General features: G+C 40.1%; 1 non-coding gene across 1 annotated transcript; it reads right to left on the bottom strand.

Annotated features, from left to right (window-relative positions):
- Positions 1 to 15886: 15886 nt before the first annotated feature.
- LOC150090380 (U6atac minor spliceosomal RNA) lies at positions 15887 to 16008 on the bottom strand. The gene has a single exon (XR_016546712.1). It is a non-coding gene; the product is annotated as a U6atac minor spliceosomal RNA (small nuclear RNA).
- Positions 16009 to 18346: the final 2338 nt, after the last annotated feature.

The raw sequence follows: 18346 nt of genomic DNA on the forward strand, positions 1-18346 counted from the left end.
ATATATATAGGGGGATTCCATCAATATTTGATGAATAATCGTTCTCTAGTTTCGTAAGTGCCTGATGTAGGTCTTCTCTTGTGATGTGAAGATTATCGAGTATATCCTCTTTGTTAACCCGAAATTCTGAAGCTACAATTTTTAGTCATGCAATCTTTTGTATTTTCTTTTAAATCTAATTGATCAACAAATAGATTGGCATTATGTGTTGCAGTAATTACATTATTTTGGTGGGACATGAAGTTGAGAGGTGCTACTTTACAAGATAAGAGAAGCTGAACCATATTAACCAACCACTGTTAGTAACACGTGCATTTGTGGATATAAAAATGTCGTTCCCCTCCCCACGGAAAGTGACGTCACGAATTTATTTACATTTCCACACCGCAGACTACTAACTCATATAACTTCTAGACAGAAATACTTTTCACGTTGTGTACGCTTTCGAGAGACCGTTGGCCTTCTTAGCAGAAACAGACACGACTGCCTCATTCGAGTAATTCGTGCCACAAGGTTTTGAGAACTCCACTTCTCGAGGGGCTGTAATCTCATCGTTCCTTAATTATTGCGTTATGGGCCTTAATTGTTATCTAACAGATATTCTCGCAGAGGTTATCGTATTTAACGGGCAGAATTACAGGTGTAATGGACGACACTTCGAAGAAGTCGGAGTTACTGAGGACATCCGAGTAATGGAAGGAAGTTCTGGGAAATTTAACTGCAGATAGTGACTGAGATCGAGTGTCAGAAGCTCACTCCATCTTCTGAATCCCTTAATGCCTGCTCTGTCCTTCGAGAATCTTTTCTAGAATGATTACCAACAGATGCAGGATTTTCGAGATGATTAATTCTTTTAATTTAATTCTCTGGAAGGTTTCCAAAACTCCTTAATTCTCCGTCGTGTCTTCAAATCGTTATGTGTCACTGTTACTTGCACGCTTCGTTTAAATTGACTTTTACAAATTCGGATCAGGTTGAATTAGAAACAACATTTTATCCAGGTTCATTTAATAACAGGATGAGTTCAGAGGTTTGTACATATATTGCATAAATCCCATAAATTTCAGGAATTATCGGATTTCGAACTTTTAACAAAAGCATTTTGGTAAAAGTCCAAAATATCAACACATTTACTTTATTTCAGAATTTTACCCCCTTTATCTTAATCCTGATACATTAAATCTTGTAAGATTTAGTATATCAGGATTAAGATTAAGGTAAAAGCTCGCTTAATAATCCTATTTGTGAATAATCCTATTAGGCACTCTAAATATAGTGAATATGTTATCCAGAAAACCTCGTAGGAATAGTAGATATACTCCCTCTCCCACATGCCTGTTTAAAAATAGGAAAAATGAATGAAGCAGGAAATTATTATTGCTTCACTTTTCCCAGAAATTATCGGACTGTCCAATAATGTCTTTTAAGATTTTTATTCAAATACTTAGGGCAGAGGTCCCAAAGCGTCGGGCACGCCCTTGGGGGCGCTTGTTGTTTTCATGAAGCACTTTTTAAATGAAATATGGAAAACCTTCCCACTAATCCAGGAACAAGGCGTTTTTTTTTTATACAGTATATTATTCGTATTCCTGTGCTCACACAATTCGGATTCCTTTTCCAAGGCTGCATGAAGTGGGATGCTGCCGCTGGTTCCAGCTGGTCTGGCCAGCATAGGAACGTCGCTCGCCACGACGAACACAAAGGGCACTCCAATCAGTCCTATGAAATTCATCTCCCACCTCCCAAGATCCCAGCCCATTCTCTCCCCACCTGCCCTCTCCCATACTTTTTGCCTGGTTGGCCCTACCATCCTAATTCTCTCTGACTCTTAACAGTCCTCCCAAGAAGAAGATGGGTTGCCTCTGCAAGAGTGCTCCTCTACTCTTTGTTCTTCCTATTTCCAGGTGGAAGTCTTCCTATCATCCATCTCCTGTGCCTTTCCCCTTTTGTACCAAACTCAAAAAACTGTCACCCCTCATTCTCCATTTCAATTTTGTCTTCCTTTCCCGCTTTTACCCCTTCCTCCATTCCACTTCGTCCTGTCTCTTCTACCATTTTTTTTTTATATTGGGGCCCTTCCCGGCAAGTTCAGGCGACTTCCAGGGTTCGCCCCAGTAAGAATACTCATACGTCTAATTACCTACTGCCCTGGTCCACCTCCCGAAGGTAGTGACGGCAACGGGGGTGCCTTGATTTCCAAGTACCCCTGCGGCTAAGGGACCAGATGAACATAACAACACAACCCAACGCTACACTGCACAAACCCAATACTTACACACTATACAATGCGGCCTTTACGGTGAACTGTATGCACCACAGAGACACTACGCGGAGTTGGGGAAGATCCCTGTTGCTGCCAAACAATTAACACTATGTCTAGTATTCGTATTTTGCTTCTTTGAAATTAAATGTACTAAAGTATACATTAATTTATAAAATTATGTATATTCATAGCTAAATTATGTTTATTTGCACTTGTTCGCACTTTTGCCAAATCTGTTTATTTACATTTGTACTGGAACTTGGAGGTGCGCGAAATTTATGAAGTATTTTAAGGGGGTTCAAAGTATAAAAGTTTGGGAACCTCTATTTTGGGAAAAATATTCACTATATTCTGTACATAGGTAATAAGTAACGAAGACAACCTTCGGTGGGTAGCAGATATATCCCCACATAATTTTTTTTAAAAATCGGAAAAGCGAATGAAGCAGGAAATTATCATTGCTTCCCTTTTCGCAATCTTACCAAATATTTTGAGTACGTAGTAACCAAAAAATCAGCTTAAGAGGATCTGTGAGACATGTTTCTGTCTGGATAACATAACAAACAAAAAAATAATAATAATAAAAGTTATTTTTTTATTTTTTTATTTAGTGCTCACGGGTTGGGGAATTCTGGTTTTGTGAAGTTCACTTCTCGGGAGGCCTTTCTGTGATGCACAAGTGTAGAATTGATGAATGTATATAGGAAACGCTTCTAAATTGCTCATTACGTCAGATTACAAAATCCCTTTCGTCCGAAAGGGATTTTGTAATCCCTTTTGGACGAAAGGGATTACAAAACGTAGGTGTTTTTAAGGCATGACTCTTCCACGTAAATGTTAGAGGATATTCACGTTAGAGGACAAATTAAGATTCATAATTAATCCTCTAAAACCACATCCAACTGAACAATTAGGACACAATGAAAACCCAAGAATTTGCTCTGGGGAGGGAGGAAGGGAGGGGAATACCAACGTAATTTTCTGCGAGGGAATCAAGTTGGTGCAGAACTACTACTATGAAAAAAAAGCATATTCCTGTTGAGTTTGTGGGGGCGACTATTGACTCTTCGTCCCACCCCCAGCTGCTTTTGGCTATTTTTTAGGAGCATTAGCAACCAAGGCCATATTGCTCCGGGGCTCGAACCCTGGTTTAATCAAGAAGCGTGTGCTATGCACTGCTGCTCCTGCCCACCTGGCTACGGCTGCATCTCCCTCCCAGCTGCATCTCTGAATGAAATTTTTCAAATCTTTTATAGACACCCTACAGACCAACTTTTAATGTCCATTATTATTATTATACATAATAAACTCTTGCGAACAAATTCTAATCCTGTTGTCGAGGTATTTTAAATTGTCGATTTAATTAAAATACCTTGTCAATTCAACTATGTATATAAAGTGCTTAGCATCATAATACACAGCCATTTCTGAATAAACAGAAAATTTTTAAGGTGGCATCGTTTTAGGTTATATCTCATATTGTGAATGCCTTCACAACGAGTTGCCATGATATTGCACTACTTCGAATAAGTAACGCTTCACCTAAGGAGAAGACTAGTGTTAATTTTCAGATAGGTACCACCACCCAGACAGCACTGTTTCAGGGCTATTTGATGTATGTAATGTGAATATCTACTTGAATATCCACTTGTCCCTATTAGACTTAGAAAAGCAAAAAAGGTAGAGGGAAAGTTATAGTAGGAGTGGAAGAGGAAAAGAAACAGTGTAGAAGAATGAAAGGGACAGTAACTCCTTCAACTCACACCACTCAAAAACTCATAAACTCCTCGAATAGGCAACGCTTCCCCAGTGGAGAAGGCTGTTGTTACCTATTCTTGGAAACTCCGGACATCATCAAGCTCTCCCTAGCAGCACTGTTTCAGGGCTATTTGGCCCTTCGTCAGTGAGTGGGTAGGTACCCAAGTGATGCAATGATGGCAAAAACAGTTATGAAGTATAACTCCACAATATGAGAGATGCCTGATGGTGTATGATGTATTTAGACTAAGGCGCATTTAGGGCTAGAGCCTCAAGCTGCGAACAAATTTAGACTATGTATATAAAGTGCTTAGCATCATAATACACAGCCATTTCTGAATAAACAGAAAATTTTTAAGGTGGCATCGTTTTAGGTTATATCTCATATTGTGAATGCCTTCACAACGAGTTGCCATGATATTGCACTACTTCGAATGGCTGTGTATTATGATGCTAAGCACTTTATATACATAGTCTAAATTTGTTCGCAGCTTGAGGCTCTAGCCCTAAATGCGCCTTAGCCCTTGTCAATTCAATTAAAATACCTTGATGTCGAGGCATGGACCTCGACGAGGTGTCAAAAGTGTGCCACAGGGAAGCTGGCTGATCCATGCTGACTCAATTGCTTCTCACAGTTGTTGCAAATTGAATGCTTGTTGATCTGTATTTCGAAGAGCTCGTTCCACCTTATCCCAGAATTGTATTACTATAATACAATTGTATTATTATTTAGTAATATTATAATTTCAAAGCTGAGAAATTTGTTAATGAAGGACGGTAGGAAAAAATATCATATTCTAGTAACATTTTTAATAGCATTAAAATTTTCCTTCACACTAGGTGGAAAAGGACCGGGTTCGAATCCCATCAGCGACGCGAAGAACTTTTATTGCCTTTTTTTCACTTCATGGCTGATTTAGTTGGTTGTCTCAATTGTGGACAGCAAGGTTTTTCCTAAAACTTGGAATCCAGCAAAACAGGCAAATCGACCAGAGAGAACACACAATTTGTGGACATAATATAAATGGGCAGATGACACCGTTCTCGGATGGAGCTAACAGTTTTCGTACTACCATGGGAGTATATGGTAGATTATCTGTATTTACTAATCTGTGAAAACCTTCTTGTTTTTTTGTTTTTTTTTACTGAAAGTTTTTCTTTTTCTTTTTTTTTTTTCATGAATTCCTGGCATTTGTGAAAATACGGCGAATTGTGCTTTCTGAAATGCATATTTGGTTATTTACCATTGTTCTACTGAATTGTTATTTGACTGTCTGTAGCCTTTCTCTTACCATGCACAAGTCTTGTCAGCTTTTTTTGACCTCTCCCATCAATGAGCCGAATGTTTATTTGTTTGTTGGGACAATCTCAATACAGCGGAGACAGTCCCTAGCAGGGTTGCAGTTTTCAAGATACTCATACCTTGTGCATCTGGCGCTTACTACCATGCCACGTTCAATGACAATTAAATATTTCTTCTTACCAATTCTGACTGCATTTTGGTAAGATGCACCTGCTTTATGGTACTAAGCATATGTTCCAACCATGGTACGAACACGTGATGCTGTTACTGAAGAAATATTCCATTTCCTAAAAAGGGTAGGTGTACCCAATGAAGTAGCCATTCGATGTATATTAGGGTGGTAGAAGATAAGATATATATTTCCCGAGTTCCTGATACTTCGAATTTCCGAGAGGCACATATCAATCAAAAACTCGAGGTTTTCTTCCTGCAAAATAGGAAAATCCACTATAGAATATCGACAATTGACAGCCACGACATATTGGGATCTCATATCCTTAGTGTGCCTCGGCGAATATTCTAAATAAAAATATCTTAAGTGGATTTTGGGTTTGATTTTGGTCTTGACTTGTTTCAGAATTTCTTTTCTGAAAAACGCACACCTGGTACTAGGGTAGTACATGCTCCAATACCCTTCGCGTTTCGGGGTAACATTAAATAATAATAACAAAAATTAAAAAACTGGAGTCCCCTTTTTTCCCTATTGGACCCTTTAAAAATGCGGAAGAGTGGCTGGATATCATAATATTAATTCACGATTACTTCTAGTGATGAAATCCCTTTTCAAAAAAATGGGTAGCAACTAGTCGAAAGCCGTAATCATTTCTACTTTATTTGTGTTCCCGTAGACTGGGCGCTAATTTCCCAGTTGTTTCTTCTTCACGTTAATTGCTTCTGCAGCAAGAAAGAAAAAAAAAAGTTTCAGCACTCGGATCGAGTTTCCGCTCCCTAATGACCCTTGGCTTACTGCTTATGTGCTATAACTCAGCCGTAGTTTTAAAGGAAAATATCCAACAGAAATACCTAAGTTTATTGGCTAATATAATAATTGAGCTGGAACACACGATACCCTCTGGAAAACGAAGTTCCTGGATTAAATCAAGAATCTCTTGTTCTACTGTCTTCCTCGTGCCCCGCCTTATTATTAGAGCTGCCAGAGGTCTACTGTGGCTAAGGGAAGCCAAGGTCTGTTATTTACGCTACACACGATCCCACATGTGGGCGGAAACGCAGTACTGTTTCTAAGGGAGCTTGTGGCTAATAACCCACAAAGTGTGAATTGTTATAAAACTTCCTTTACAGACAACATCAACCACCCCTTAATTTATTTAACAAAAACTATATAAATCTTTTCACTAGTCTTAAAAACCACTAGTGAAGAAATAAACCCACAAATGCTTCTCATATTTATCTCATTCGCTCACTCTTTTTTTAATGGAAAATCGAAAGTCAAGTATCAAAATAAAATGGCTCAAGAGAGCCTATCTACACTGTAAGCCAAAAGTAGTTAAACTTAAATGAGTAAAGCTCCCAATTACGTAATTCAAAATTGCCCAATTTTATAGAGCAATCTACATTGTATTTTATTTTAATATAAAGTCTTCAGATCTTTACTACGAAGAACCGTACACTGGCTCTCTCAAATATTTCTCTGTACACGTTATACTGACATCTCGTGTCAACATCCTGTCAACCATGCAAGGAATAGTTGTGGGCATTTTACATAACGTGGCTGAGTTAGTCAGTTTCAGGTGAGAATCCCTGATTTTTTTATTTATTACTATTTTTTTAATTTTCCTCTTGAAAACTTGAGTTTTTCGTCGGCAAATCGGCCGAGAAATACATACAATTACAGACACCATATACCAACGCCTCATAGCCTTAGTTGTTTTGGCGCTTAAAAAATACATCTAACCTATAATAAAGGAGGTCTGATAATCATAAATCAGAAGTCCTAGAAAGATAACTGTCTACAATTTTTCTATGAATAGTTTCGAAGTTGGGTACGTGCTTCTCAGAGTGCTGTAGCGAACAGAGAATAAATGTAATTTCCCCTAACTGAGTTGGCAGTGATGCGTCAATATTAGAATTCGATTCAGATTAAGAACGATTATTCGTGTGAGAAACAATTATAATGAGTGGTGTATTCGCACCGGAACGACGTTCCGGTACTTTTATCTAAATGTCATAATAGCAAATCACTAAATTTCTACAACTAATATTATGAAACAATGGCATAATCAAAGGGGAGGGAGAAATATCTATTTTACTCATTGCTACTAAAAATATATATTAATAGTAATCTTTAAACTTAATAGATTTCTTTAAAAATTTATTTAAAAACAAAAATATAAATTTCGCAATGAAACTTGAACGTTTCTTACTAAAGTACAATGTGTTAGATAAACAGATCCAACGAATGAGATATACTGTGATGCGTGCGAACACTGCATTTTGATTCGCCATAAGCTGAACGCTAGAACTAGTTGTTCTATGAACCATGAGTCTGAAGTCTAATTCAGTTACTGTACAGTCGATGTGGCGTTATCATATAGTCTTCTGGAGAACGAGCGTTCCGGTACTATTTTTTTTAGCAATACACCTCTGATTATAATGGCTTTCTGATATCACATGCCACTTCATTTTGAAAACCAAAGGTTATCGTAGTTCTTATTTTTGGTATTTTTCACGATTGTGTCATGGTACCTTTCACTGGTAACTGCAACAACCTGGCAGCACTCGCCTCGAAAGAATCGTCCCTTAATTTAATTTTCAGTTGGAACGGCTCTTCCGCTCAGTCAGTTGGTTCTAAAATCCTCACTGGATATTCCCAATAAAACTTCATTTGTTTTGTTCGAGATTAAATCTCCACTTTTACATGGCTTATTATGATTAAAACAACTAAAGCCACGAGATCGCGATTCGATTTGGTTATTCATTTTAAATTGTAAGGGTAAAAACCGGTAAAGCAAAGTCTACAATACGAAGACCTTGAAAAGAAGAACTGAGAACCTATGTTATCCAGTTTTCCAGTGTATAAACATTTAAAACATTTTAAACACTTAGGTCGCATTTTAGGGCAAAAGCCTCAAGTTGCGTAGTGAGTTAACATGTTTCTCCTATGGTGAAGAGTTACTTATTCGAGGTAGTGCAATATCATGGCAACTCGTTGTGAAGGTATTCAGAATATAAGATATACATAATGATGCCAATCTTATAACTATTTGGTAGTTAGCTGCAAGCAGATCTGATGCATTTGCACTAACTTGTAAGCATTTTAAACACTTTAAGTATATATGATTGCTTTAAGATTCAAGTACATTTATTTATTTCAAACAATTGCTATTTATTATTATTCATTACTTGAATTAAAATTATTAAAATAACATGCTTTGAATGATTATAAAAAGAGAAAGTTTATTTCCATTTATCCCCATTTAGGCTGTACGTACCATGGCGTGTAATGGTGGCGCCATCTATGGACGATAACTAAAACTTTACGCGTATGAGTAGCTTAGGCCATATTGTGTCGTATATAATGTCTGTAAATTGCGTGTGCTCTGTGACTGGTTTGCTGTTTGCCGGCCAGATGAAAAACACGGGACTAAAAACCATACTACTCTCGTCTGAGACCGACTAACTCAGCCACGTTGTGAAAAAGGCAATAAAAATTCCCCGTGTAATTGAAACTCGAGTTTTTTCCACGCTGTGAGGGGAGGATGGTCATTATACCAACTCTGCTATCCACGAGGGCCATTAAATTGAAAGCGTGTTCTCTGTTATTACAAATTATTATTATTTAAATAATTTCTTGAATGTTATACTTATCATTACTTTGTTCAGAGCGCAGGATAAAAAGTAATATTAATAAAAAATGCCGTTATTTCTTCCATTCCATTTTAGTATCAACAGTGAAAAATGATGCAAGAAACCTAGCTTATACAAAAAAAAAAAAAAAAAAACCCACTTCATTGTCTAGTTCTTTAAATTATTGAAACTATCCACTTCCACAACACCAGATGGCAGTTTGTTTCAACAATCAGCTATCCCCTGGTTGTAGGTAAAAGAAAATTTCCACACGTCTATCCTGCAACCATTCTTCCTCAATTTAAATTTGTCCCTCTCGTGTGCTATCTGAATAGGTGAAAGGATGCCATCGGCATTGAGCTTTTTTTTTTTTTTTTTTTTATGAAAATCCCAAACACGAAAGGTATCAAAACCTATAGTACTTAGTACCGTGCAAGGGTTGAAGGAGAAGTATGGGGGGAGGGGGATGCCGGAAACTTTGCTCTAGAGACTAAACATGGGTTTCACCACTTCAAGCCTCCAATAAGCAAAGTGGTGGTATTAGAGTAAGAATGTATTGAGTAAGCTGAATGTAAGAATATACCTTAAACACCTCAATCAGATCTCCTCGCAGGCGCCTAGCCTCCAAAACTATTCTTAGTAAGAGCACATTTTGTTCCCCTCACCCATCTCGTTGCCCTTCTTTGCATCCATTCCAAGAGATCCACATCCTTTCTCATACCTGTATGCAGTATTCAAGATGTGACCGAACCACTGTCTTATACAAAGGGATAATCATCTCCTTATCCATACTATATTCCTGTATATTATTGACCCTATGGGCTGTCGTGGCGCCTCCGTAGCCAAGTGGGCAGAAGCAGAGTGCGTAGTACACGCTTCTTGATTAGACCGGGGTTCGAACTCGTGTCCACCAAATACGGAGGATGCGGAAAGGTCAGGGAATGACCACCGCATATCACCGGAGCAATATGGCCTTAGTTGCTAATGCTCCTAAAAACCAAAAATAACAATGAGCTGTCCTGGCCGCCTATCCGTACGGCAAGAGAACTTCATATCTGACTGCACAATTACCCCCCGGCCTTTTTATTTTCGACTATCCTGAATACTAAATGGATTACTTCTGCCCGCGTGCAACACCTTGCATTTGTCAATGTTAAACCTCAATTGCCATTTCTCAGCCCATCTGCCTAGTTTTTCTAGGTCTTATTGTAGTACTAGTAGTTTACCTTGATTACTGCCTTTAACCACCATACCAACCTTTGTACCATCTGCAAACTTCGATATTTAGCCTGATATGCCTTCATAAATATCACTGATATATAGAGAAAATAATAATTTTATTCCAGGATCGTACTGTTCTCAGTGTTCTGCGCCTAATGATTAGGCGCAGAACACTGAGAACAAAGAGGTTGAATTAATGTAAGCAATTTTAATTTTAATAAAATCAAAATTCCTATATCGTTCGAATTCGATCACAGAGAGACTGACATTTTCTCACTGAAAACAGAGCGACTATTATCAGCGCTAAGGATTTGCCTATGTTCGACTTGACAGAATTGTGGATAACGAACTTTATCCCCGTGTAATAATATCTTTATAAAGTTTCTATCGTCACCTGAATAGGTGAATCTGCCATATTTGTTTCAGCTGTTTTGGAGTTTCCATAATGTATCATTAAAACATGAGTGTGTGCTAATTTTGATTCAAGCCATCATTGACGAAGAGTTTTGCCAAAAGTATTCGACAATATTATTTGGAAAAATCACGAGTTTTAATGAACAAATTAATAAGGTGTAGAACCTTTTACACCAATGACAACATCGATCCGTGGTGGAACGCTACACTTTCGACTAGATCCTTGCAGCTTTGCTGTTATCTGCACAATTTTAAACATGTTCCTGCTTTGCATGCACTCGTTCTCACCATTCACTGTATTTGGTGGGAAAGAATGTCCGGATACTTTAGGTAAAGTAGTGTAGTTTAATATAAGTATGGATTAATTCATTAATTGTGTCACATGCTATTAAGATAGATTTTAAAAAATGCATATCCGTGGCCCTCGTGGTTGCACAGTTGGTAGGATCGCCGTCCTCCCCACACTGAGTGGAAAAGACCTGAATTCGAGTCTCGTCGATGACACAATTTTTATGAGCCTTTTTCACAACGTGGCTGAGTTAGTCAGTTTCAGGCGAGGGTAACATGGTTTTTTCTCCCGGAAACTCGGGTTTTTCGTCCAGCAAAACATAACATCTACCTCGGAACACACGTAATTTACAGACAGTATACATGGAGCAATAAGGTCTTAGTCGCTGAGGCTCCTAAAACCCTACAACAACAACAACATATCCATGCTCTTCAATTCTGATAGCATGAAAAATGGCAGTGAGGGCCAAAATATTGGCAAATTCGACTTACATGTATATGGAATTGCAAATCCATTATTGGTCCAAAGTTGTCTTATTGGGATAAATTCTATTTCTGTTAGTTATGAACTCTGGAAAGAAGGATCTGCGTTATGAATCGATTGGGTTATTTAAAGCTTTGGGTAAACACTGATGATTTCTCTGTGTAAAAAACCAGATGTAAAAAAATATATATACTGTATTTTTATCTAAAGAGTAATTAGCTACTCCAACAAATGCCCTCTTCGTTAGTCTCTTAACATTTCTCTGCATTCTCCCGAGTTCATTAATCTCCAATAATTTATAATCGTTTCGCGCACATTACGGTAATTAGTTCGTCAGTCCCCAAGTAATCTATTTTAGCGTGGTACTTCAGTAATTAGAGACTAATGAACTTTAGAAGTTATAATTTGCATGTAAACAAATTCTAATTTTGGACAAACATTTTCGAATAAATGCTAAGAAATCAAAACGGATTCGGAAACACGATAAGTAGAAGGTCTGAGATTAATTAGCATTAGCATTAGCAGAGGCATTCGATGCAAGAAAGCAAGCTTATGCAGCATCAGCCAAAAAAAAAAAAAAAAAAACCCACTTCCACTTCACCCCTCTGTTCGTTCAAAATACCTGTCCAGCTGAGCCTTAACCTTATTTAGGCTATCAACCTCCACCACAAGGGATGGCAGTCTGTTCCACCAACCAACCACCCGCTGGCTAAAGGCAAATTTCCGCACGTCTATCCTACATCTGTCTTTCCTCAATTTGAATTTATGCCCTCTCAGGTGATTTTTCTGAGCTAGAGGAAGAATCCCATCAGCATTGAGCATGCTTAAACCATTCAAGGCTTTATACACCTCTATCAGATCACCTCGCTGGTGCCTAGTCTCCAGACACTGTAATTTGCAAAACTTAAGCCTTTCTTCGTAAGAGCACCCCTTTGTTCCATTCACTAATCTTGTTGCCCTTCTCTGTACTCGTTCCAGCAGCTCTACATCCTTCTTGAAATGAGGCCTCCAGACCTGTATACAGTACTCCAGGTGTGGCCTGACCATTGCCTTATACAAGGGAATAATCACCTCCTTATCCCTGCTGGAAAAATTCCTGTATATCATTGACAATACTCCATGAGCTACTCTTGCAGCCCGTCTGCACTGCTCAGAGAACTTCATATCTGCCTGCACAATCACCCCCAAGTCCCTTTCATTCTCTACCACTGTCAGTGTAGTACCACAGAGTTAATACGTTGCTCTGGGGTTGCTGTTTCCCATGTGTAGTACTTTACATTTGTCAATGTTAAACTTCATTTGCCACCTCTCAGCCCATCTGCTCAACCTTTCCAGATCCTGCTGCAGCAGCATAGTGTCAGTAGTGTCCTTGACAACCCTGCCAACCTTCGTATCATCTGCAAACTTGGACATTAAGCTTGATATACCATCATCAATATCATTTACAAATACAGAAAACAATAATGGACCCAACACTGAGCCCTGAGGGACTCCACTAATAACATTAGTCCACGATGAGCAGTGTCCATTGATTACCACTCTCTGTCTTCTCCCCCTCAACCACCCCTTTATCCATAGCAGCAATTTGCCTCCAATGTCACACTGCTCCAATTTGTGTAGCAGTCTTCCATGTGCAACAGTATCAAAAGCCTTTCTAAGATCCAAGTATATAATATCAAAGTTATTCCCTGCATCCAGTTCTTTTGTGACTGCATCATAGTATCCAATCAAGTTGGTCAGGCAAGACTTCCCCTTAACAAAACCATGCTGTGTCTGAGCTATAACTGAAGTCTTGTCTAAATGATCCTGCAGTGCTTCTTTAACCAGTGCCTCCATTAATTTTCCTGGAACAGAAGTTAAGCTCACAGGTCTATAATTACTTGTGTCAGCCTTTGATCCTCCTTTGTGAATTGGGGTCACATTTGCACATTTCCAGTCTATGGGACCTACCCTGAGTCCAAGGAAGCTCTCATAATTATGGCTAAGGGTTTGCTTACTTCCTTTGCTGCCTCCTTTAATATAACTGGATAGATCCCATCCACCCCAGGTGCCTTTCTTGTGTTTATCTTCAACAGTTTCTCCTCCACTTTACTCCCAGTTATTTCAAGATTCTGTAGCTTACTGCTAGAGTTGAATACACCTCTGGCATTCCCCTTGCTGAATAACTCCTCATGTGTGAATGTCGATGCAAAATATTCATTTAGTTTGTTAGCTACCTGAGCAGGATCATCAACAGTTGACCCATCAATATCAAATGGACCAATCTGATTCATCCCCTTCCTTCTAGAGTTAACATAAGTAAAGAACTCTTTGCTGTTTTTCTTTGCATCCCTTGCCAAGGATTTCTCGTAATCTGCCTTTGCCTGCCTAACCTCCTTTGTAACTTGGTTGCATATCAACTTGTATCTATCATAGGCTTCTGTGTCATGTGTTAATTTATATGTATCCCATGCATTTTTCTTCTCTGCCATGTGCCTCATTAGTTCATCTGACATCCATTTTGGCCTAAACCTTGAACAATATTTCTTAGTTGGTATGTAAAGCCTAGTTGCTTCCAAGATAAGTTCTTTGAATGCTTCCCATTTTGAATTTGCTGTTGGTAACATCATCAGTTGGTCCCACTGTACAGAATTTAAATACTGTCTCAGTCCATCGTAGTCGCCTTTACGGAAGCAATAACCCTTCCCTTTACCCCTAATGGTAGTTACCTCTTTGAGTAAATCCCACTTCAGCACACTGTGATCACTGCCACCTAGTGGTTCATTTATCTGCAGATTCTTAATGCATGGAGAATCACTGCTGATAATCAAATCAAGAGTATTACTCCCTCTAGTTGCCTCCCGAACATGCTGATGTAGAAAACAATCATCCAATAAATCCACAAAAGCCCTGCTAGTGTGTGAGTAACCAGCCCCCAAATTCCAGTCAATATCTGGGAAATTAAAATCTCCCATTATAAGACTCTCTGATTTACTGGCCCACTCTATTTCCCTGTACAGTTCCTTATTATACTCATCAGAGTCATTAGGCCTATAGTACACTCCTACTCTCAATTTTGATCTCCCAATGCTTATGTCACACCAAACTGACTCAACACTGCACTGTCCAGCGATGTCGACTGGCTTCACTTCCTTGGTTTTTATGTGTTTCTTAACTAATAGCATAACCCCTCCCCCCTTCCTATCCTGTCTATCCTTTCTGTAGACGTTGTACTCCCCAAATTGCAGTTCTGCATCCCTTATATCTGTGTGACACCACGTCTCTGATATCCCAACAATATCTGCCTTTGATGTTTTGAGCAATACCTCAAATTCATCAAATTTATTTACTAAACTCCTAGCATTGGTGTACACGCAAGTATACCTGCACCTGTTTCTATTCTTAGCTACCCTAACACAACCCATGTGTTTACTTGTACCGCAATGGCTCCCAGCAGTCTCTGAAATACCATGCATCTTGTTTTTCAGGCTTCTGCTCATTCTAATAGAAGCAGTGCAAGAATCTCTTTCACCTCTGCCAGTGGCTACTGTCAATCTATTGGTCTTTGTCTCCCCCCAAGCTAGCAGTTTTCCGACCCACCTAACACTGCCTCGATAGCATCAGCAAATATTCTTGCACCCTTTCTATTTAAGTGTATCCCATCCCTGTAGAAGCAATCTCTCCTGTTAACAAGTACAGTCCAGGCTGAAAAAAATTCTACCCCTTGAGCCTTGCACAATCTTTCCAGGGCCGAATTGATCGACAAGGCTCTCATCATATACTCCCTCCTATCGTGTCTGGGCAGAATTGCAGACACTTTCAAATTCAACCCTAATTCTCGGCTTTTGTTCAACAGTGACCTGTACTTGTTAAGTAATTCTGCCGGTCTCCTACTCTTAATATTATTAGTGCCAACGTGTACAACTATATCACCTTTTGTGCCCTTAAAAGATGATATTCGCTCTACAACGTCATCAACCTTTGCCCCTGGCAGACATACCCTGGTCCTGTTCCACCTATCTTTTTTACAAAGCATGTTACCCGTTTCCCTGACAATAGAGTCACCAACAACTACTAGTTCCTTCGGGACCAGCGCATTCTGCCTTGGGGGTTGTCTCTGTGTCACGCGATGCCCAAGTGCAAGCTCTGGCGTTGATGTGGGCAGCTGAGAGCTTGATGGGCCCCTCAATTTAGTTTCTTCGAGGGCATCCACCCTGTCCTTCAAGCTCTCATATAGGCCCACAAGAACGCCGAGTTGTTGCCTGATATCGATACACTCCTTGCATCGCACACACAAAGACATCCCCCTTGGCAGTATCATGTCCCGTACCCGATTGCTCTGCAAACATCAAGCAAACAGTGCATTTTATAAAAAAATTGGTTAAGCGCCGCGAAGTAAGCGGCGGTGCCTTAACCTTATATGTATTAGGCCCAGAGGCCAGTCCGTCCTTATCAAGGGGAGTGCTAACCTTCTCTCCTTTCATACAACACAATGTCTAATCTTGGGCCCGCTCTTCTGGAACATGGTTCTCGACGGTTTTCTAAATCTAGACCTAGGTCGTGTGGCAACTCAGGCATACGCGGACGACCTGACCCTGGTACTGCGAGAGGACAGCAGAGCCAGGCTAGAAACTTCTGCTACTCGCGCCATTGACATCCTACAGAAGTGGACCGACGAAAACAATCTCCGCATATCCTCAACCAAGACCAGCTCAATACTGTTAAAAGGTAACCTGGACATCAGGAGACCACCACAAATCCGCATCCAAGGAACTACAATTAAGCTGACAAAGGAACTAAAACACCTCGGGATTGTCCTAGATAATAACCTCTCATTCACCCCTCATCTGACCTACATTCAGAAAAAGATCAGAAGATACTCTGCTCTGTTCATGAGGGTCTCCCGCAAGGATTGGGGCCTGCGGAGGAGAACCCTCAAGCTATTCTATAAAGCTGTATTCCTGCCTGCCATAACGTATGCCGCTGGAGTGTGGTACCGGAAGGCTACCACGGCCGTCAACAGAAGAAAACTGGACACCACACAACGGTATATACTACTTATAATAACAAGAGCCTGCAATACTGTAAGCACACATGCCCTCCAGGCCCTGACAGGGACTCTTCCACTAGACCTTGAAATAGTCTTCCGCGGCCTAATATATCAACTCTCCAAGGGACGTGAGGCTAACCATCTGAACTTCACTTTGGACCCTGAAACTGACCACAAATTGGAACGCAAACGTCTCCTCACACATCTCAACCAGAGCTGGCAAACCCGCTGGCAGACATCAACCAAAGGTGAAATAACTAAAAAATTTATTCCTGATCTACAACTGGTGTACCCAAACTATCCACCTTGGCTTTCTCCTGGACTACTCGCCACCTACCTGTTGACCGGCCATGGCGCCATAAGAGAAAAACTCCATGGATTCGGATTGAGTGACACCCCCCTATGCCACTGCGGACTACGCGAGACATGGGGGCACTTGATGTACGACTGCCCACTGTACGAGGATCTCCGCTGCCGATTTATAACCACCACCCAAATAATGCTAAGAGACCAGGAATATCTGATACTAACTGAAAAAGATATTTATAGTGCCTTCACTCAATATGCGCAAGACCTCTTCACAAGAAGGCGGACTTTGCCGCATCCACCACCACAACAACAACCATGAAATGATATGTGGACCACCTTCGGACAGGACACAGCCTCACGAGTGACTTTCTATCCAGCTGAATTCCAACCAGCCCAATGAGACCGCAGAGCTTTCTGCATATGCCAGCCATAATGGCAATCGGTGCCGGCGCTCTTGCTGGACCCATCTTTCTTACCCCCTCCCTCGGCGGTAGGGGAGGAGACAGGATTTTTTTTTTTTTTTTCCCCTCCTGCCTTCTCCCCTACTCGCCAACCCATATTTCCTCCTGGTAGGGCATGGGCATGCCCCACTGACTTTTAATGGGGTCGCCTCCTCTATCGACCCCATTTCTTCTGTCTTTCTCCCCCCAGTCTTCAGTCTCCTCTCCCTCTCTACCTGCTCACCAGCGTATATCCCACAGGTCAAAACTTAATAGCTCCAAATTAAGTTCGCTCACATTTCGGTCTTTCAATCTAGCGATCAACCCACGCAAAGGTTTTTTTTTTTTTTTTTTTTTTAGGTCCTTGCCACTGAAATCTCAGGAAACTAGGTGGCAGGGCCTGCCAGAGTAAATAACTGTAATACTAGTGTACCTGGTCTGCCTCCACGGGGCGAAGTGTGGGCAACGTCGGGCCTCAGCTGGGGTCCGGCGGCTAAATGGCCAGAAGAACAACGGTACACAACATCACACACCTCAAGATCCATATACTTTTAAATCTCTGGCCTTTACAGTGAACTGTATCACACCACAATGTAAACTACGCGGAGATGGGGGAAACCCCTGGTGCCGTTTGACCCTAAACACACTTTACACTTTACACTTTACACTTTACAATGTCTAAGTGAGTACTCCCTTTCAATTCTGATTTAACTGAAATAACTTTAGAAGAATGACCAAGAAAAATAGGAACATTTGGACTTGTTAAAATTACTCAATTGCGTTGAAAGTAAGAGTTTTTATTGTGGAGTTCGAATACATTTTACCCGCTGTATAAGTACATAACGTACATGATCCCCATAGAATTCTGCGAATAGTTTGTGGTTTGAATAATACGGTACCAAATTTTTTGAACATCCTACAAGCAAATCAATGTATATTAGTTTTTAATATACTAAGATAAGGGAAGAATGGTTAATTATGGCAGAATTAATGAACACAACTATGACAATTCGAACAGCCAGAGAGAACT

The sequence above is a fragment of the Mastigoproctus giganteus genome, chromosome 2 (genome assembly GCF_048544385.1).
Source record: "Mastigoproctus giganteus isolate SK-2022 chromosome 2, ASM4854438v1, whole genome shotgun sequence".
NCBI lineage: Eukaryota > Metazoa > Arthropoda > Arachnida > Uropygi > Thelyphonidae > Mastigoproctus > Mastigoproctus giganteus.